Source organism: Melospiza melodia, chromosome Z (assembly GCF_035770615.1).
Source record: "Melospiza melodia melodia isolate bMelMel2 chromosome Z, bMelMel2.pri, whole genome shotgun sequence".
Classification (NCBI taxonomy): domain Eukaryota; kingdom Metazoa; phylum Chordata; class Aves; order Passeriformes; family Passerellidae; genus Melospiza; species Melospiza melodia.
In genome coordinates, this window is record NC_086226.1 from 10,793,991 (window position 1) to 10,815,751 (window position 21,761).

The following is a 21,761-nucleotide window of genomic DNA, read 5'->3' on the forward strand; positions in this document are numbered from 1 at the left end:
GGTTTTTAGTATTTATTCTGCTGCCTACATCTAGGCTGTTTCATACCTCACAGTCATTACAGCCCAAAATGAAACAGAAAAAAGTATCTCCTTCCTAATAACCTGAAACTGAGTCAAAGACTCTCATATTTTTACAAAGCCAGTAAAAGGTCAAAAGATGATTTGACAAACATGATGCACGAGGAAGAGCTGCATCTTGTTCTTCTGGTGTTTTGCATCCATTCCCCAGAGATCAAGACTGGAATAGAAGCTGTTTCATAAATGCAGATTGAAATTCTGTTCCCAGCTGCAGTCCCACAATCAATTACCCAACCCATCAGATGGGCTGGACTGTATGGCCCAACTTTGCCTCACACCATAAACCCTCACTGGCCCCCAGGCCAACACTACAATGGAAGCAACAAGAAGTTTTTCGTGAATTATCAAGCCATTAAGAACATCCAGGAGATCAGCTAAAAAGGCTGCAACATCTCACATGCTGAAACTTCTGTATCAGCCTCCCTGCTTGCCAAAGCTACAGCGCCCTTGATACACATCTGGAGCGCACAGGATCCTTTCACACCTCACTCTGCCATGATCCAGGACTCACTTCCAACCAGGCATGGCCTTGGCCCATTGTGTCTCAGCGTTTTGGCAGGGACTGCAAACACTGCAAAACCACTGTACTGCCCCTTCCATGTCAAGATATACAGAGCAATATTGAATCTAAAAGCAAAGGATCTACTGACAACCCAAACCACACTGGGGATGGGACAGGAGACTGGGGTATTCCAGTCTTGGCTGTGTTTCCTCTTCATTTTCTTGCTGTGGTCAGTGGACCCCTCTTAGCCTATTCTGGAAGAGGGAAAAAATGCAGTAACAGTCTGTTCCTGCAGCTGTTGTATTCAAACATGGAATGGAAGACAAATTTTCAAATCTTTTTAAATATTCCAAAGCCTTAGAGTTTCTCTGGATGGTTGGGAAAGCCAGTATGAGATTAAGGATATGAAAGAAATCATATGAATGGAAGAAAAGCACTCTTATGAAACTATAAAATAACCATGGGCTCTACATACAAGGAGACAAGGGGCAGCTCAGTAAAGTACCTTGTATTGCCACAGGGCCAGTACATCCCACAGCAAACCTGTGCAAATAAATAACTGTGACTGTCATTTCACAGTTTACCCAACAGCTCTGAAGATCAGAAACTCTTTCTTTCCAATGGAAGTCAAAGCTTTAAAGCCAGAGGTTGGTGTTGGTTTGAAGCTGTGTTTATACCCCTAAAGCATCAAAGGTTCAGGACTCATAGTCACATGTGTTTGTTCATCTGGGATTTCAGCTACTGCCTGTATGGGTTTTGTTTCATTTTTAAGAAAAAAGAGATCGGGACTTCTGATTATTAAACAAAATACCAAAAAATGCTTATGTTTCTTTTTAAATCATAAATCAATGCACAGGACCAGAGCCAGACACAGAAGCATCCACATTCACATTGGATAAAACTTTCAGGCAAGAGTGAATCCATACAGCAAGAATGCATCTGCAGTGGTCATACCAGGAGAACTGTGATGTGGCTTTCCTCATGCTGCTCAGGGAATCAAGGCACCTTCACAAATCCTTGCCCATTCCTTTTCATTCCACAGGGTTCAATCTTTCCTGGATATTTGTAATTTTTGACTGGATTATTTGATTAATTTGGTGGGGTTTTAAGCCAGCTGGGATGAAGAAGAACTAGCCATCTTCATTTGCAGACCCAGATTTTTGAAAGCAAGTGGCAATAGTTGCCGGATTATTGTGTCAATGTCTATCTGCAACAAGAAAGGCCAGACAATCCTACAAAAGGTGGAATAAGCCTATCAGTAGTAAATTCAAGCTCCTCCATCAATGCTTGCAGGTTAAAATTCAGCTGTCTATCCAAGCTGTATGGAGCAGGAAAAAAAGCAAAACTTCATTATATGAATAGGACTGTAAAAGCCCATTTCCAGCACACAGAGGCGTTCCAAAAGCTTCCAGAGACTTCCAGCACTTACTGAACTCTTGCTCTGCATTTGCACTTTCACCCTGCACAGGCTATCCACCAATAAATTAAATGCTGAGACTAACTGAGACCAAAGAAAAAAAAGACCAATCCTTGCATTAAACTTACTTCAAAGCACTGAGGACTGGCAAAATTCCCTTTGCTGATTAAATACGTCTTTAGTTTTGCTCTTCATAGCTGTTCTTTTCTGACTCACAAATATAACAGCAAGAATTTTTCATTTAAAGTCCATCAGATTTCAAGCTATGTAAATACAATATAAGCTTTTTCTGAGCTTCACCTGCTTTTGAGTGCATTCACACAGCCTCAGAACACACAAAGAAGGGCAGTTATGAAAGCCCCATTAGAAAACAGCCATTCATATTTACATTAATGAAAGGGTTTAGTTATCACCACAGGAAAAAAAAATTACTGCAGAGAAGCTTTCCTCATTTGAACTTTCTTATGTAAAGCTACCAAGTAATACAGCAACAGTCATGGTCAGAGAATAGGGTGTGTGTTTGTTTGGGGGGTGTGTGTTTGTTTGGGGGGTGTGTGTTTGTTTGAGGGGTGTGTGTTTCCCTCAAAGCCTACAGGTGAAAAATCTACAGATCTACCACAGCATTTTTTATAGGCTGTTGTTCTCCCCTCTTTCAAATCTCACTCTTTGCCCTCAGATTCTGACATGCTGTGGCTGCAAATGTTTACCATACTGTATTTGGGAGTGCTGCTACATCACTTCATGGGATTCTTAACTCCTGTGCCTCATTATTTTGACACAAACAGCTCCATGAACATATCACGTCTCCTACACTGCATGTCACATGCCAAAACGACACTGATGATCCTGGAACACCTCTGACTTAAAAGTTTTCAACCATGTTTCAAAATGTTTTGATTTCCAGTAGAATCTGCATTTTCCAGTAAAAGGAACATCGTTTTCACGTATTTCTTTCAGTCAAAAGCTCAGAAGTTTGTCAAAACACATTTTCTGGCATGTTTTTTCCATCAGTTCCACATGGGAAGCTGAAGCTGAGTCCTGTGGGAAGGGAAAGAGCAGCTTTACTCTTGGCTATGGTTATGAAATTGCAATACTGCACCAGACAGGAGGGCCTAGAATTAGTGGGTGTTTGTTAGGAGAAAAAGGGAAGGGAAAAAACAACAATCTGTAGTCTAAAGTTACAATAACCGTATGTTGACAATAATGCTCATAAAAATTACATCTGTAGTGAGAACAGTGAGTAACTCCATGAAATTAAACAATATTTCTGACAACAAGTCAAACAAGAATTTTGACAACAGGACAGTGACAGAACCTGAAAATACAGCAACTTTTAGAAGCAACGTGAAAGAAGAGGACAAGATTTGAGTTTTATCTTTAGGAACTTTGCTCCAGGTGCTTATTATAACTGTAATACATGGTAAGAGAAACTAGGTTTGAATACAAGAATTAAAGAAAAAATTGTGGCATATGAAACATGCATTATCAGAGAACTACAGCTGCAAATAATCTAAACAGAACTGATAAAGTAAATGATCTGTTAGCATTACACACGCTAAATTTATTTTAGCTAATCACTTAGTTCCTTTCTGTATGTCCCTTTTTTTTTTTTCCCAGGGATCTTTCTTTTTGAATTTCTCATCTGTTCCTATTGCAGCCAAAAGAAAAACCTAGCATCCAGATGAGATTTTTCACTACATCCTCAGACACAGCTGGAAAAAAAACCACTTGCCATGATGTTGCTCAGAACAGAAGGAGATTGGGGTTTTTAGGTACTGAGTAATTTGATGAAAGATTTTTATGAACACCACCCACTCTAACTCTAACACACTTCTACAGAAAAAAATCTATGCTTTTAGCACAATTTATTGAAGAAAGTGTGATATTGAAACATAGCCTTGGATTCAACATAGCTTTGGTTTGAAACAAAAACAGCTTATTTTTTGTGACAAAGTAAGTGAAAGAACAGAATACTATAATTCCATGAGATTTTACATACTTTTGTCACACTTGCTATAATATTGTAGGAACTGACAGAAAACTGGCCAGAGGTGCAGAGTTATGCCCTGGACAATGTGAGCTCAGAAAGTTCAGACACAGAGGATAAGGGGGAAAACCAGCCAAATTTACAGTTAGAAGGGCTTTTGTGGAAGGAAATAAGGAATCTGGAGAGGAAGGATCGTCTGACATCCTCCAGTTCCCAGGTTCCTAAGGGATCTATCAGTTCTGGATACTTCAGAGAGAAGGGTCTTTCTGCCTGGGAGGATATCCTCAGCCAAAGAGAGAAGACAAGACTCTAGGGCCATGTCTATCAGCTACCACAAAACTACTTAAGATGCACAATCACTCGGAGAGACCTGGCAGAGAATCAATCCTCTGGCTTAGAGCACCAGCTTGAGGGTGACTACACTCAACTTCATTTTTTCTATTCACTCTTTCTGGATGAAGGTTATCTAGAATAAGTCCTAAGACATTAAAGCCCCTCACTTTTATAAAGACATGTAAGAGAAGCAAACAATCCAAAATATGCATTCATTTGCCCCTCTGCTATGACACAGACACAGTTCATTAAATAATTCTGAATCAGGTGTCACTTCTATGGACCTTGAACTCACTCTGAGCTTTGCATCTCATACAGAATCTGAAACAGCCTAAGTACATTCATTTCTACTGAAGGAAATTCTTTGTGAAATTAATCTTCTGTAGAGACTGCAGCATGCTCACTTGAAAATGTACAACTTGGAGCATGTAATTTTAAAAAGACAAGATGTCTTGTTCATGCTTCACTCAGGTCATGGCATCCTCCACCAGCATCTTTACTGTCTATCCTAAACATTTATTACTTCTTCTATTTTGTGATTTCCTTTAAGAATAAAGAATCCAGGTATCTTATTCCTATTTACTTGTGCATACCCTGTTGCTGCAGCTATATTTGCATCGTAGAAATATCCCATCTTCTTTTCTCATTACAGAAGATCCACAAATGATGATAATTGCCTGGCCATTAAATTTCTTTGAGCCTCGTTAGGTAGCATCTCTGCAGCTCTGAAATCCAGCAGTTCATGAAGAACATGAAGTTCCTACATCTCTAACTGTGCCCAGCAGCAGTCACTTCATATTGTCCAGCTCCTTTCCACATTCTCACTTTATACCTTTTGAAATACATCCCATTGGATCCACACAAGCCAGAACTGTCCTTCTTTGCTGCACTTAAAGCTCAGACACACCATTAAATTCCAACAGGGTAAAACTTTTCTGCCCACTAGAGTACTAGCAACTGGACATTTTTATGGTCTTGAAATAGAGCAAATAAAGTATTTAATAAACTTTACACAGCACTCAGCGCTGGTTCTAGTAAGCTGAAACAAGGTGTGTTTGCCACACGCTGAGCACGCAGCAGGTAGATGGCATGGCACACAGTTGATTAAAATTCATTAACTCAATCACAGTTTCAACCCCTCTTCTATTTACCAGTGTGATTTTCACACTGCAGCTGAGACAGGCCGCCAAGGACTGCCTGAAGTCCAGGGCACTCTGCAGATCTCAGGCTCCTTCTGTCAGTATTTCCTCGTTGCCCAACTGCTGCAGAGTGCCCTGGGTCTCAGAGCAAGGTCACAGCTCTTTGGGCTGCCTGCTCTGTCCAAAGGCTCTGAGGTGACATCCCACCAGCACAGCCTGGGTGCACGGTGCCTCGCCTGAGCTCTGGGCCACACAGCAAGCTACGCCAGCTGGAGATGTTACCTTGAGAATTAAATTTGCCCAGATGAGTTTCCTCCTGCAAAAGTCAGCTAGGTCACACTTGCACCGCATCAAGCAAGGACTATGAAAAAATAATAAAGTCTCAAGCTCTATCTCAGGGTGAATACAATAGCAAGCTAAATATAAATTTTAAAATCAATCAGCTTTGCTATCCAGCTTGAAGGATGCTCTTTGGTGAACAATAACATACCGTTTATGAGTTTTTTACTATTCCCTATATTTATGCTTTGCCCTTTCCCCTCCTCCCCTGTTTTTATTTGAGAAGCTTTATGGTAACTAGTGGGGAAGAAAGTGATAAAAACCCCCGCTGCCTTTTCAAGAGCAAGAGCCTCCCTTTGACTTTAGTCCCAAGAGGGTGAGATTATCAAGTTTTTACTTCATTTGGGATCAAAAAACAACTGAGGCAAGTGTTACTGTTCTGAGACAAAACAAAGAGTTTGCCCAATCCCTCCAAAGACAATTTGGGAGAGTAAGAAAGAGCACAGCTGTTTTCTTCATGGAAAATACTCTTGGAATATCTCATTATAATTTTTCTAATCAAATTTGTTCAGAAAGCACTGTATCCAGGGGGCTTACATGGTACTAACTGGGGATTTTTATCTTGTTGATATTAAAACTGCTGTTCATGAAAATGCAAATTAACTATGTAAAAATACTTTGTACTTCTCAGCATTTGAAATCTCCTCTGACACTTTGAATGAGAAGTTTTGAAGCTTTGATTTGGAATCCAGCACATTTTCACAGTTTGCAAAACAGGTTACGTTTGATGATTTAAAGCCTATCTAATGTCGAAGAGTGAAGATTTAACACCAGATTGTTAAACAGTTCCATGCCTAAACAGTGGTTTCTATTAAGAATGAAAAGACAGGCAAGAGGATTCACAAAGCAGACATGATCTCTAATCACAGAGACAGAAAGCACCACAGTTGTTTTGGCTTCCTGCTCACTTATACTCTAAAACTAATTTCAAGCCAGTGAGCATGACAATGTTAATTTTGCAGAGTTCAAACTTTATTAGAGAATAACTAAATGCAAACATTTGATAAAATGACAAGTGGCTTTGTTTCTATTGACAAGTATTGTTTGTATTACTCTGACCTACAGGACCCCCAGTCAACAGCCAGAAAGCAGAGATACAAATGATGACAGCTGACACAACGTGTGCAGATGGATGGAAGAAAGCACAATTATCCCATTTTCCAGGGGATGAAAGTCTGTCAGGAACCTTACTCCTCTCAAGAGCAGAGCAAGGGAAGGTCACAGCCAAACTTCTTCCTCTCAATAGAAATTATTTTTCTTGATGAAAATTAAGTCTGTGAGGCAACATCAGACTGAGCCACCTGTTGATGCTCTTCTCCTCTCTTCACTCTGTTCAGCCCAAAACCAAGAAGTGGTATCAGAAGCAGACACGATATTTTAGGTCTGCTTTTGTCATCATAGGTGTGTTGAAAGAAAAGGATTCTGCCTCTTTTTTTTCCAAACTCATAAAGTGTCACAGCAGACAGGACTTAAGAATGAATTTCACCATGCCATGGAAGGGCGATTCCATCACTTAACATCAGTGTCATTTCACAGTGCCCTTAAAGGCAGCCTGTACTGATGCCCTCAGCCTCTTCTTTACTTCCCACCCATGTTTCCAGTGCCATTCCAGAAGGCGACTTCCCAGTACCAAAGGAGCTGCACAGTGACATGGAAGAACACTCTAATGAATCCACGAGGAGTCATGGATTCTGCTCAACAACTGCAGCTTGAAACACACTGCCCTTGTATCCAGGGTGGTGTGTGCAAGCAGCTGCTCCATTTGCTCTGCACAGCCCTGTGACAGCCTGCAAGCCATACTCAAGCTGCAGCTTGTTGTGCTGTCCCTGGGGAGGAAGGAAGGGGGAGGGAGCTTATCAAAACCAAATACCTTACAAAACAGGAAAATTCAGTCCCAGCTGAGGGCAGCTGTGGTGAGTGACACGTTACACCAAAAAGGTTACTCTGCACCACAAACTAGTCTCTGTTTAGAAAGGGACTGAAAGCAGGAACTGGGATGCAGAAGGAGAGGGGAGAAGAAATTAAATGAAACAATAAAAACAAGATTCAAACCGAGAGCCAGTACTTGCAGGACAAAGTGCAGTCTCTAGCACACAGCTCATGTTCAGCACGTGCCACTCTGGGAAGCAGCATGATGGTAACTGGCAATCACCACAGATGTGCTGAACTCCTTCTGGCCTGGGGCAAAGCACACACAAATCACTTGACTTTCCTGGCTATTTTTGGCAGCCTGAGAAGGGAGAGTGATATGCTTTCATGACTGCATCTGGCACACACCACCACGATTTTTTTTACAAATCTATGAATCCCAGTTCCCTCTCATACATAAAAAAGGTGGAGGCTGTTCTGATTCAGCACCAGATTCAGGTCCATTTAAAAGCACAAAGCTTTTAAAAGAGTTAGCTCCGAATGTGATGTAAAGCCCTCCTTGAAGTCTGAATTCTGACTGAAATCCATTCCCACTAATATCAGAGGTACAGTGTGCACATTGATATATCATCAGACTTACCTGGGCACACGAGACACTAAAGCTCACAGGCAGGAAATTAACTTCTATCTCAGAGCTGCAGAGAGATGACCTATACTGTGAAATACAAGTTGTGCAAAAAGCCCACTCCAGTAAAAGCAAAAGCCTGCAAGACAAACAAATACTCCTTGGCAGGACATACTCAGTAAAAAAAACAAATCAAATTTGATACAAAACCAGTAACTAGTAAACTACTTAAACAAAGACTAGCATAAAAGCTCAGGTGATTTTCCAGGACTCTTCTGCTGGGAGAGTGATCTGATGAAATGTCAAAGGTGTCTGAGGTGATGGATACTTTAAAGTGCTTCTGAAGCTTGTAGCAAATCAACAAGTTCACCACTTTCCAGAGAAAGGCTGTTGTAATAAGCACCTAAAAAGGCTGGAAAACAGACAACATGGGGCACAGGTGGTCTGGAGAGTTCCTACCTCTTCGCCCTAGTGAAAAAAGGTAGGGAGCTTCAAAACAAGCTGGAAGGAAACAAAACATTTTTTCACCCAAGTCAGAGAAGGTTCACATCCCCGTAATGCTGGGAGCCCAGGGCTGGATGCAGGGCTCCAGGTGGGTCTCAGCAGAGCAGAGCAGAGGGGCAGAATCCCCTCCCTGCCCTGCTGCCCACGGGGCTCTGGGTGCAGCCTTGGAAACAGTTGGGTTCTGGCCCAAACATGTCTCTCCAGTTTAGAAACAAGGATGTCATGTGGCACAGTATCAAATGCTTTGCTCAAGTCCTCCTAGATGCCATAAAAAACTGGAAATCAGAAATGTTTTAAAGAGGTAACAGAAATGGCTGGATAAACTTATGTAGGGAAGATTAGTCCCTCATTTTTGAACACAAAAATACCAACTGCAGCTCAGAAACAGACTGCACATCAAGGAGATATTCCTACTTTCCATCCTTTTCTTACTCCTCTTGCCAGGAATCTGCTATTGATCATGATTTCCTTCTGAAAGTCAGTCACTCACACTCAACAAAGCCAAGGGTTGGGAAAATTAAAACCCTCCACCAAGAAGGAAATCTCCATCTGCTGCTCAGATGCTGTCTTTGCAGGAGCTTTTTGAATAGGAAAAGAGCCTTTCTTGGTTGAGTGCTTCTTCATTCTTCCTGCAGACCAAAGGGCTTGTCCCTATTGTACCTTTCATGCTCCAGGTTTCTATCTCCTTGAAGCTGTAACACCAGCCTCAGATACCCCTCAGGGATGTCAGTGCAGAACCTGTGCACACCTCTCTCACGTCAGACTAATCCCTCTTGTCCCAGACTAACTTTGGGGCAGGCTGGGCTTTTGGGCTGACCTTGTACTGCCATAGGGCTCAGATCCTCAGGCAAGCAGCAACCACTTCTAAAAGAGTTCTCCATTGCACAAACCATTCCTGGAAAATACACTTTTGTCTGCCTGCAAAAAGAAAATGTTTTAGTTGTACAACTCACCCATGACTTCAAAGGATACAGTTTCAGTTAAAAACTTATTAATTTAAGATTTTCATTTCACACTGTTTTGATATGTGTGGATATGTGTGGGTTTTTTCTTTGTAAACTATTTCTGTAAAAAAACAGGTTTTGATGGTTGAAAAAATTACTAGTTTTATTTCAAACAGACAAAAATTAGACCTTACATCAAAATCATTCTTTATCTGGAAAGAGATTAGTTTTCCTGTTTTGGAAATACAACACTTGCAATAAAAGCATTTCATTTTGTCTTAAAAGCAGCAGTCAGCCTTTTAGGTTTAGATGCAGTATGCCATAGCACCAAAAAAAAGGCCAAAATAGATAAGAATTGAGCTATTTATCTGGAGAAAAAATTGCAGTAAAACATTCTTGGAACCAAGCAGGTGAGGAAAAGTATTTTGCTATAATAATAAAAGGACTCATTTTCTTTCTGTTAAAGTTCCACTGTCTTCTTTTGTTCACAGGGTGTTAAAGTTTTCTCTCTAAAACTGGCATGTTTTGAAATCCTCATAATGTACCTCCCAGGAATTCAGAAACCACGAACCCTTTAAACTTAAAAAAAAGGGCACAGATGTTCAGCTTTTCTAAGAATTCAGCTGTTTTTTCCCTTAGGACTTTCAATACTTTTTACATGACACTGACACAGTGATATGCAGGGAAACATGCAAAAGAATAAGAAAATACTTTTTGTACAGATAAGGGAGATGTTGTCTGCAAATGATACACGTTCCTCAAGACATGCTCATGGTTCTGCAAAATCAAATGTTTTACTGAAGAAGTTTACATAAACACAAAATACACTAAGCATCTTCAGCTACTATTCAGCATGACTCTTACTAATCTAGGAATACTAAAAATTAAAAAACTTGGTAACAATTGGAAGAAATAGAAGATACTAGATATTTGTACATAAGCAGTCCTGACAGAACTTCACTGGACTTAAAAGTTCTTTAAAAGAGAGATGTAATTGACTCATAAACCTCTAACAGGCTTTTGTGTAACCAAAGAACAGTTTACAAACAAATTTATGAAGGAATTCTGGACTGAATCATCAATATTTCACAATCATTCTCTCTCAAATGTAGACAAGCAGTACATACAATAAGCAATTCATTCTGCTCTCATTATTGGCTGGAGTTGCACAGGTAAATACCAGAATTTTAGTGCAGAAATCTTTTCAACTGAGACATGAGACTGTGACCTTTTGAAAGACACATTCTCAAATGAGGTTTTTTCTACAGGATGATGCCAGATCCTGACAATTCCAGTGAATCATCAGTAATGGAAATGCTATAATTGAAAAACAATGTTTTTGAACAAGGGAAGGGAAAGGTGCTCTTTTTTTTGCTTTTATTTTGCCTTTTTCCCCCCCCTGCATGCATGCATGTGTGTGTGTGTTCCTCTCCAGAACAATTCAGGCAAGATTTTCTCAAGTTTCTCTGTCAGCCTTTTTTATTTCTCCTCTATGACAATGAAAACCAGAAAATAAACAAATACATCTGTGGCTCTCCACCTCATTGATTTATTTGCAACAGCAATGGACCTGACAGCCTACATCACACAACAAACCACATGTGGATTCCAAAGGCAATGAATAATCCCCTGAAGGCTCAGATGAAAACACATGCACTGTTCCTGTCCCTTCTACTGTCACTTTAAAGTATGCTTGACCATACTACTCTATGCTCAGTACTCAGAACATAGCAGCACTTACAGGTCCCAAATTCACACTGGATATGAGAAGACTTTCAAGACAGATTCTGCCAGAGCAAACAAGAATTACAGGGCTAGTTTAGTGCAACTGGCTGTTGAAAATCCCCTTTTGGGAGGTTTCCTTCCCTAGTGCTGCTGGCTGTTTTCCAACAGCTACATGACCTAATCCAAGACCAGGTCACACTTTCTTTTGTCCTTCCACAGCCAAAACCAGTTGTTGGGACAGAGATCTCTGGATTCTGCCTATTTTTCTTCAAAACATCAAGACTCACATGAATCTTTTTACAGTTTCAGCAGCTCTGCCCAGTGCTGCTGAGAGGACAGCAGCCACTCTCCTGCTATGCCTGCCCAGACACTGTTCAGATCCTTCCTCCTTTGGCTCTAGACTCCCCTGTGCACTCACCGCCCTAACTGTCCAAAACCCCATGTTTGGCTTCCTCACACAATGTGATCCCATTAATTTAGCACAGTCTTAGATTACCTTTCACTTAGAAGCATTAGAAAAATGATATATAAAGGTAAGATGCTTTTATTTTCAGTCTCCTTAGTTTTCAGTCTTTTCTCATGGTTTTTTCCATAGTTCAAGTCTCAGCCTTTACCTTCTGTGGCTCCAGGGAAGCTGCTGGGATTTGATTGTCTGACATCCTTAAACAATAATCCTGCTAATTCAGGAAGACTGTAACACAGCTGCAGAAGTGAAAGATCAGCTCTAGCTCCAGCATTTGAAACCATGTTCAGCTCTCAGCCACAGCAATGTGTAGTGGAGAAAGCAAGCAAATGAGGAACAAGCAAAAGATACAATTACACATACACACAGAGATTAAAATCACGAACACACAAAGCCCTAGAAGTACAACAGGCATCTCAGTAGGATCCCTACAATAACAGAAGATTTGAGAAACTGTGCTCTACAGCTACACTAGAACTGAGAAAAGAACTCAGCACAATCAATCCTCAACTTACAACAAACCTTCTGACCTTTGTCTCATATTACTGATAATGCATAAACACAAATAAGCCAGTTGAGCCAAATTTGCAGAACTTCAGATGGAATATTTGTTGAAAAAATACATATATATACTAGCCCTTCACAAAATGTAGAGAAATTATTTTCTTCTACTGCCACAGATCTTTTAGAAATACCACACTCCTGCTTGCAAGTGTGCCTGTATATGAAAAAGAGACAAGACAGAGAGTATCAGCCAGTATTACTGCTCCACTAGTACAGATTCTTCTACATAAGGAATCCACATGGAGTTTTGGACAATAGAGTGAAACCCACAACTCCAAATTACCTGTAGGACTAACAGCCAACAAACAAAATATTCTAACACTAATATTAGTGGCATTAATATCCAGTAGCAAACACTGCTTCCTAAGTGACACACACCATCTGCACATTTTAGGGCCACTCACAGAATTGCCAGCAGTTGCAAGCTGAGCTTCTGAACTGAAAGGCTCAACAAACTCTCAAAATCAAACAGAAAACTTCATTCCTTTTGCTGAGAGGAAAAGTTGGAACATCAAAATGTATGTCTAACATAACATCTTCCAAAGAAAAACATCCCTTTCCAGCCTGCACTCATCCTGTTGCCTTTTATTCCACACTCACAGTCTCACAGCAGTTTTTGGTGATATTTATGCAGAACCTACCACAAGGCCTGTGACTCAGACACACAGTACTAATAATAATTCACAGCACTACTGCCATGTGAATTATTACTCTTTATAACAATAACAATAAAAATGAGTAATACCCCACATGAGGAAGGTTTATTTTACTGTTCAGGCTCCCTATAGAGACATGTCTTGAAAAACAATCCAATAAACAATAACATGTACATTCATTTGCCACAATGGGATGCATATGTGGGCTTACAGACCTCCCTGTGAGTCTCAGAAACAAAAAAAAATCCATGTTACAGCCAAAGCTACAAGATGTTATGGGCCACGTTTTGCCACTTGAGGAACCCATCAAACTCTGTGTGGTAGCCAAGGCACAGTTCATTATAAAAACATGCATCCTATTGATCTCTAAGACTGGCCACCAATTAAGCCTTTTCTTTTTTTCTTTTTTTTTTTTCAAATGCTTGCCAGAGTCCAGGATCTGTTAAACATATACAGATACACAATATACAGAGGAATCAAAAGCACATCAGAAAGCCTGTCTATAAATGAGACAATTGTCTGTGTATTAAAGTTTGTGTGCCTGTACTTCCACAGATTCACGGATCCAGGCCACCCCACTTCCAGCTCTCCAGAACAGCAATCCATTCATTTCCTCCGAAACTGTAACAAAGTCTAGGGCAAACCTTCTCATCCTTATTTTGCAACATCTACTACTTTTCAAACATAGTATCATATTCCCAGAAACGTTTCACAATCCCTATGCTGCAAATGAAACACACTCTTTCCTTGGAAAATTAACACAAGACATCTCTGCAAGGAGCAAAAGAATACGGGTTTCATTCCAAGGGGACTTCTAATAGGAAAGCCTACGGACTGATTTCAAATAGAAAAGCCCAGACAGAAAAATAATCTGCAAGGGGAATAGTGAAATGCACATGAGAAGTACTTTTGGATTAATTCCTAATAGATTTCTATCCAAGTTCAGACCTATCCACTTAGACCACAGCATCCCCTACCAACATCTGGGATTTCAAAAGTAGATCCATTTAATAAATGGCACTTTTTGTAATTCACCACCAAAGAAAAACATTGTTTTACAATATTGGGAGGAGCACACAGAAAACTCTATTATGTTCAAAGACCCTGCTGAAAAATATCCCACAGTATTTTCATTCCGTGTCCAGGTGAGCACTCTTGTGACTGCCCCATGGTGTAGTTATCCTTCTGACAGCCCTTTCACCTGCACTGGATGTCTCAGTTGTCCATTTGGACACAACTAACCAAGTTAAAATGTTGGAGAAGTCAGTGGTATTGCCATCGTATTTTGTTTTCATGGGCTATAAAGGAACCAAGTAACAAAGTTTGTGCTTCTGCTCATCTCACTTGGAAGACTGCTGCAGCAGAATTCTATCTCTCTGAGTCTGCCATCCAAGAACTACCTAAAACCACCTGCTGAGCTAAACCTCAATAATATATTTTGGAAGGACAAGGACTGATTCTGAGGGCTCATGGCCCGATGTGATGAAATTCTGAAAGCCTTCACAGAAGAGGAGTTGTATGCATCAGGGTGATTGAAGGTACTGTTCAGGCATGTCACCTCATGACAAGTGTCAATGGCGGAGATCTGGAGTCTGGTGGGAGGGACTTCATGATGGAGGCTCTGTTTTTCTGTTCAAACAGATATTCTGGGCATCCTTGTATCTCTGGTGTATTCCCCAAATGTTTCTGAGGTCAGTGCTCTATGCAGGATTCCAGACTGAATTGCTGTGGGGTGGTAAATGGTGAGTCAAGCTGGACATAAGCCAGAAACTTTCCAACTTTCTGAAAAAGCAATGTTTAGGTCATGTTGGTGCAAGAAATAACCTTAAAGTCTTCTTTCCTTCCTTCATCCACACTTACTTTGCTCCTTCTAACACTGAATGTTGCTAAATGATAGGGCAGGCTGAGCAGAACTCAGCCCTTTCCCCACTGAGACACCAAAGCATCTTTGAAAATTCAGAGCCTGGGAGGGATGTGAGTGGTCAAGCCCACAGAGAGGGCTGGGGAGCAAAAAGAGCGACTACACAAAGCCCTTGAGCTCATGTGAAGTTCTGCTGCTGGTTCCCAGAAAAGAACCCAGTGAGGGTATTGCAACCTGCAGTGAACAGACAAGCCCACGGTTTCCATGTAACTGCGTGGCACTGGAGGACAGCAGAATGTTTTGTCAGGAAGATCTTTTGAAAAAAAGGTCTTTTTCTGATCTTTTGAGAGACTACTGAGGCTCACAAGTGGAATGTCCTCAAACTTTCAAAGTCTGAGAGTGTGATTTAAGAGACAGACCAAGACCCAGTGATTGCTCCAGACAGAATTTGACTTGATAGAGAAAGTTCCCGCAAGATGAATTTTTTTTGTTCTTTTTAATAATGGATTCAGTCAATAGTCAGCAGGATAAAAAGTTTCAAAACCTTTCCTGGTAGTTTAATGCACCAAAACCCACTTGCTTGAAACTATGGGGAGTACTAAGTCACAAAGGTTCAAGAAATGGACTGTGTTTTCTTCTTGAACTAGAAAGAAACAGCTTTCCTCCCCGGACAATGACTGCCTGTGGGCAGTTCAATTAAAGAGCTCTAATCTTGTGGCATTGACTAGTAATGTTTGCCTATCCCTATTCTTCACTGATAAAACCTTTGTCACCATCATGATCAGAAGCACCTGCTCTCTGTCTGAGGTAAAGACACTAATTTCTTTTAATCTGCAACACACAGAATGCAATACTGGAAGTCCCTTTTTATTCTGACTTATGCAAGTCTGACTTCTGTTTTACAATTCTGATGCAATACATGTGATAATGAATAACAGACAGAGTTGAAATACATCAGTTTTTCTTATGCCATCTTACCAAGCTTCCTGCAGTGACATAAAACAAAAAGGAGCTCAAGAACACCATGAAGAGTCTTTATGTGTAGCACTACAGCAGGAGAAGGAAATATATTCCCTGGCTACAGCTCGCAATCAGTTCAAATCCTGACAACATTATGGAGTCGTTGTGCAATACTGACCCTGTTTACACTCTGATTTTTTTCTAAACTATGCTATACAGTAAATTGAGGGAGTTCACTGTAAATCTTGTTGAGTAAATTCCCATCAGTGGGAACTGGACTCTGGAGAATGGACTCAAGGCTACACTCTGAGGGTCAGTGATCCCAAGCTGAGACACGAGCCAGAAGTCTAAGTTTGAAATGGAAGAAAGATTAGTGCTTGTGAACAGAAAAGAACTCATTCCACCATCTGCAAGAGCCTAAATGAGAGATGCAGGACTCCAGGGGCTCTCCAAAATGCAGTTTATTCCATCCAAGAGGATACAGCAGTGCAGGGTCATGGGTGACAGAGCCTGTGCCTACAGCTGTCAGCTCCAGCTGCAGGCAGTGCAGGCAGGCGTGGAGACCCTTTGGTTTTGGTTACATTGCATTATATAGTTTTCTTTGCTTAGCATCTTAATACAGGAGAACCAATCTATACCTTAACTATTATCTATAGCCTATCATAACTACTATAATTACCATATTCATGTTACTGTTCTCCAATCACTAAAAGTTAGTACATTACAGTTTAAGCTAGAAGTTGTTTTTCAGTTTTCTTGCAGTGGAAAATTCTGAGACCTTTTTTCTACTTGCAACTTTGCTGACTTGTTTGCCTGTGCTGTCTTTCTGGTTGGTAGAAACATCTTCTTGTTTGAGGTGGGTTTATGCTTTGCTCTAAGTCATAAAAACCCCTTCTAACTAACATACCTTTTGCCTTCTTGATTATCCAATAAGACTGGCTCAGCAATTCCTTTCTTCTATATCAAAATTTGCTTCCATCTCTATTCCTTCATCAGACTCTACATTTAAAAATCTTTCTGCTAAGCATCCATATCTGTGTGACTTTCTTGTCAAACTCTCATCCTTCCCAACAACCATCAGAGCCCACATTATGCAGCAAGGTGACTGCAGAGTCCTCAGCAGCAGTTCTTAAGTAACTCAGAAGATACTCTACAGCAGAACCAAGGAACATCTAAAAATTTTGTGGCTACCTGCCAGATGATTACAGAACTACCAAGGAAACTATTACTTTAATCATGTAAACCGATGTCCTGCATTAGAAAAGAGGCCACATATTGACTGCTTTTGGAGAGGCTTTTCATTGTCAATTTTATCCCTTTGGGTTCCCTCCCTGTCCCTGCAGTGTCTGCACACAAAGAAGTGCTCTGCAAGTGTCCTCTTCACTGATCCTGTAAGTCTGGACAAGCTGAGAAGGGGACAGAGTCACATTCCATCCAATACATCTCTGTCGCAGACATTTTTTCACAGAAATCCTTTCTTTCAGATTTCTGCATTTTCTGGGAAGCTGAGGGCCCCCAGAAGGAGAATGTAAACAAATTTTATCAGCTGCTGTGAAATGCAATGGGATGCACCTTGATTGGCTCATGTTCCCATGTTTATAATTAAGGGCCAATCACAAGTGCAAGCTAGGGACAGAGACCCTGGACACAACTTTGTTATAGATTCTTTCTTTCTATTCTTAGCTTAGGAAGCCTCTGCAACTTCTCTCTTTATTCTATTTAGTATAGTCATAATGTACTATATATCATATATCAATAAATCCAGCCTTCTGATCAAGAAACAAGATTCTCGTCCTTCTCTCACCTTCAGCGACCCCATGCAGGGCGCTGCAATACATCTCATTTACAGTGACCTGGGATACCATTGCAGCAATTTGTGTTCCACTGCACCTTTCTTTCTGCCACAGTTCACAGTGGTGAACACCATCTCTATTCAGCTGTAAAACCTGAGTGCTGCCAAGCCTGTCTTGGTGTGAAATTCACACACCTGGGGCACAACGTCATCATTTAACTTACATAAAATTTGGCATGTGTACATAACATTGCACCCCTACAAGTAATACTGAGAATACTCTCTACTGTATGGAGATATCCTAATCATCAAACGAGGAACAGATGGAGATTCTGGAATATGTTTAATTTCTAAATTATGATCATTTGCACTAACTCCACATTCATCAAACTAATGAAACATTAGTTTGATGAATGAGGAGTTACTGCAAATGAAAGGCCACTGGAAGCAAAATACAAGAAGTATTTAACTGAGAAACACATATCTAAATATTCTCCTTAATTTATGTAAATGAATGTCTTTGTGGAATTTTTTTCCACACAGCTTTCTGATCTTTTTTGCTTTTAATGTAGGTTTTATGAATGTATTATTTTCATTTATTTCCTTTTGATGACGATTTCATAATATTGAAGTAACAGTGGCAATACTAGTGAATAAAATACTGGATCAGACAGTTCACCCTCTGTGTGGTTCTTATGCCTCTGTGTAAATTTTTGCTGCTGTGAATAACACTACCCAAAGAATACTACCTCCCTGTACTGTGTTTACTCCTACACCTCACAAAGCAGTCCTGTAAGACATTCTTTCATCTCATTCCAATACAGCTGAATTACAGTGCTCATTTTCATCAGCAAATTGTAGCTATAATGAGATAAAAACATCACAACGACGTTTGTAAAAATTACACTGCATAAACACTAAAAGATCTTAACCCCAAAAAGATGTCATTTAATCTGTATTATTTTTACTAATTCATATAGATGGTGCTTCTTAAATGTGTCCTCTTGGTACAGTTCAGAGCACATAGTGTGACATATGCTATGTCAATTCTCAAAGCATAAGGTTTGGAACCCCATAAAGCAGATAAAGTTGGGAAACACTACCCCTTCAGACCACTCAGCTTCTTAAAGCTGGATTCCTAATTTAAGAGATGTGCAAGTCTGTGAAAGCACAGCCAGAGTCTGTACGAATCTTTCATCTGCCTGAGATTACTGGAGGACTGAAACATGAAATCTGAGAGTTGTCTGCTTTTGTTTCCCAACAGTGTTATCTCAGATACCAAGTATTACTGCGACCTGAGGAGGTCGCTGGGGTGAGAGAAAGACGAGAATCTTGTTTCTTGATCAGAAGGCTGGATTTATTGATATATGATATATAATACATTATAACTATACTAAATAGAATAAGAAGAGAAGTTGCAGAGGCTGCTAAGCTAAGCTAAGAATAGAAAAGAACCTAAAACAAAAGAATTCTCTGTCCCTGTGTTTCAGAGAGCTTGCCCTGTGATTGGCTCTCAATTAAAAACATGGAACATGAACCAATCACAGGTGCATCCTATTGCATTCCACAGCAGCTGATAACAATTGTTTACATTCTCTTTCTGGGGCCTTTGCTTCCCAGAAGATGAACAAATCTCAAAGAAAGATTTCTATGAAAAAATGTCTGCGACAACCAAGAAGAATACAAAACCTTTATGTAAACTGACCTTCCTCAAAGATGTGCATGGATGAAGGGGAATTCAGTCACAGAGAATTCTGCCAGTGCTTTCCAGTGCAAGCATAGCCTGTGCTTGGAACAAGGTTTAAAGAGGTCTTGTCAACTGGGGGCAGGACAATTGCATTAAAAAGGGGAGGCAATCCTTAGTTTCATGTCAGTGGAAAACACAAACACCTTCTTCCTCCAAAATATAATGTCAATAAAGCTGTTACATACTATGTGGTGCAGCCATAGATTAAAATCATTCCTCTGTCTGGCTTCTGCAGTGCTACAGAAATACTACTGAGCTAAACACATCTCCTCAAAGCCTTCCTTGCAGGTCCTTATTGTCCTGCAGAATCCTTTCCTAGACAGTTGCAAACGCAGCCAGAACCTAATGTTTATTTATCCCTTTCAAACCCTCTTCCCTATCCCTAGCTAAGGCTCCCTACCAGCCTTCCAGTAACTGCAAACAGCAGCTAAACTGGAATTTATGCAGTGTCCCACACAGCCCATGTCTGCCTGGAATTTCTGTCTGCTCCTGGAGCAGAAGTGCTGATTAGACAAATGGGATCTTTCCTGACTATTCAGGAATTCTAACTGGTTTTAAAACAGCAATATGGGTAAAACTGTACACAGGCTTAGTGACAAGGTCTTCACTACCAGGTGCATACAACAGAGTTCTCAGGGTATTTCTTAAATTCTTCTCCATTACTCCACTGATTCCATTAGTCAAAATTATAAGTTTTCAGCTGAGAAAAGCATTAATTTTTAGTCCAAATTTTGTCTGTTTTGCTTCGCCAGTGCAACAACTTCACAGGCTGGTGATGCAAGATACTAGGGAGTGTTAGAAACTCCATTAATATGAAGTGTAGTTTGTCCAAACAATTAAGCACTAAATAACACCAGAATGGCGTTTTTGTGCTAATAACCCTGTTCATGTTCCAAATTCCAGTCCCCCTGTGTAATCATTCCAACAAAGTTGCAGCTTATTGCAGCTATACCTAATATGGCATTGAGTTTCAGATTTTGGACCACTGCACTGTGCTTATAGGCTATTTCTGAATAAAATCCTCCTCATCAGCCAAGTTATAAAATGAACAGAAGAAAAGCAGGGGCACATTCCATTTTAGTTTTTTGCAGTAACTCCATTTTTCCCCAATACAATCAACAGTTTCTCAAGCCCTGTGCAAGTATTTAACTAACATTTCTTTAAACATCAATATAGAATTCGTGGGCACATCACTAACATAAAACCTCATAAGCAAGCCCTGATAACATATCAATTTTTTGGTTGTTTGTTTTTACATCAAAACTGCAATGGAAACTGACAGGAACTGAACAACCAAAGACTTGTGATTTTATGTTGTCAGAGAAAGAATAAATGAACTCTCTGATACTTTATAACAAAATGTTTTAAAGCAGTGAGCACATCTGATTTTCATCGCTCTGTATTCAGTTGGTATATAAAACGGGATAGTACTACAACATTAGCCAATTTAACTTTGTGAAAAATTCATGAATTTTTGTGTGTCACACTTCAGAGTACAGAAAAACTCAAAAGAACTACCCAAGTCTGTTTCCAAAAGAAGAAAAAAAGAAACCAAAACTAAAAACCCAAACATGTTCTCATCAAACAAAACACAGTAAGCAATGAGAAAATGTTGAATTAGCAACAATTGAGTGTCATTGTGAACACTTGAAAGAAATCAATACAGAAAGTATTTATGAACAAGTGTTTGAAAGATCTCATACCACATGCACCCTTGATTCAATACTACTTGTAACAAAAACACTGCAGCACGCATTTCTCAACCTTAAAGCTGTTTAGGTGGATTTCTTCAATAAAACCTTTTTCTTTTTTTTTTTTAATTTGCTGTGCACTTTTCCCACACATTGCCATCTTTTGCAGGAGTGATATATTTGAAAAGTACACTATGCTTACTGCTCCAAAGCATCTTCCATCAATAATAAAGTGCATATAGCAGAATAGATTACCACGTGACATGGAATGGCATCTATTAAAAAAAAAAAGAACCAAAATCAGAAAGAAAACAAAGCAAAACAAAAACAACTCACCAAGAACAGTGCTTTAACACAACTGTTCTAATTCTCAGTAACAGAATTACAGAATTATAAAAAAACCCATACATACAGCTTTCCAGTACCTGCTACTCATAAACACATGAAATCAGCAAAATCTTCTTTCTGAAAGCACAAAAGGATGAAGGACACTGAGTCTGCTTCCTAGAGACTGAGCTTTTTACTCTGAATGAACATTCAGACATAACTAGGAATTCATCATCTC

The 21,761-nt window shown here is 40.0% G+C and overlaps 1 protein-coding gene across 1 annotated transcript in view; it reads right to left on the bottom strand.

Annotated features, from left to right (window-relative positions):
• The window catches only part of ADAMTS12 (ADAM metallopeptidase with thrombospondin type 1 motif 12), a 146,056-nt gene that overhangs the window by 93,627 nt on the left and 30,668 nt on the right, over nucleotides 1-21,761 (bottom strand). The gene's annotated exons all lie outside the window — the stretch shown is intronic.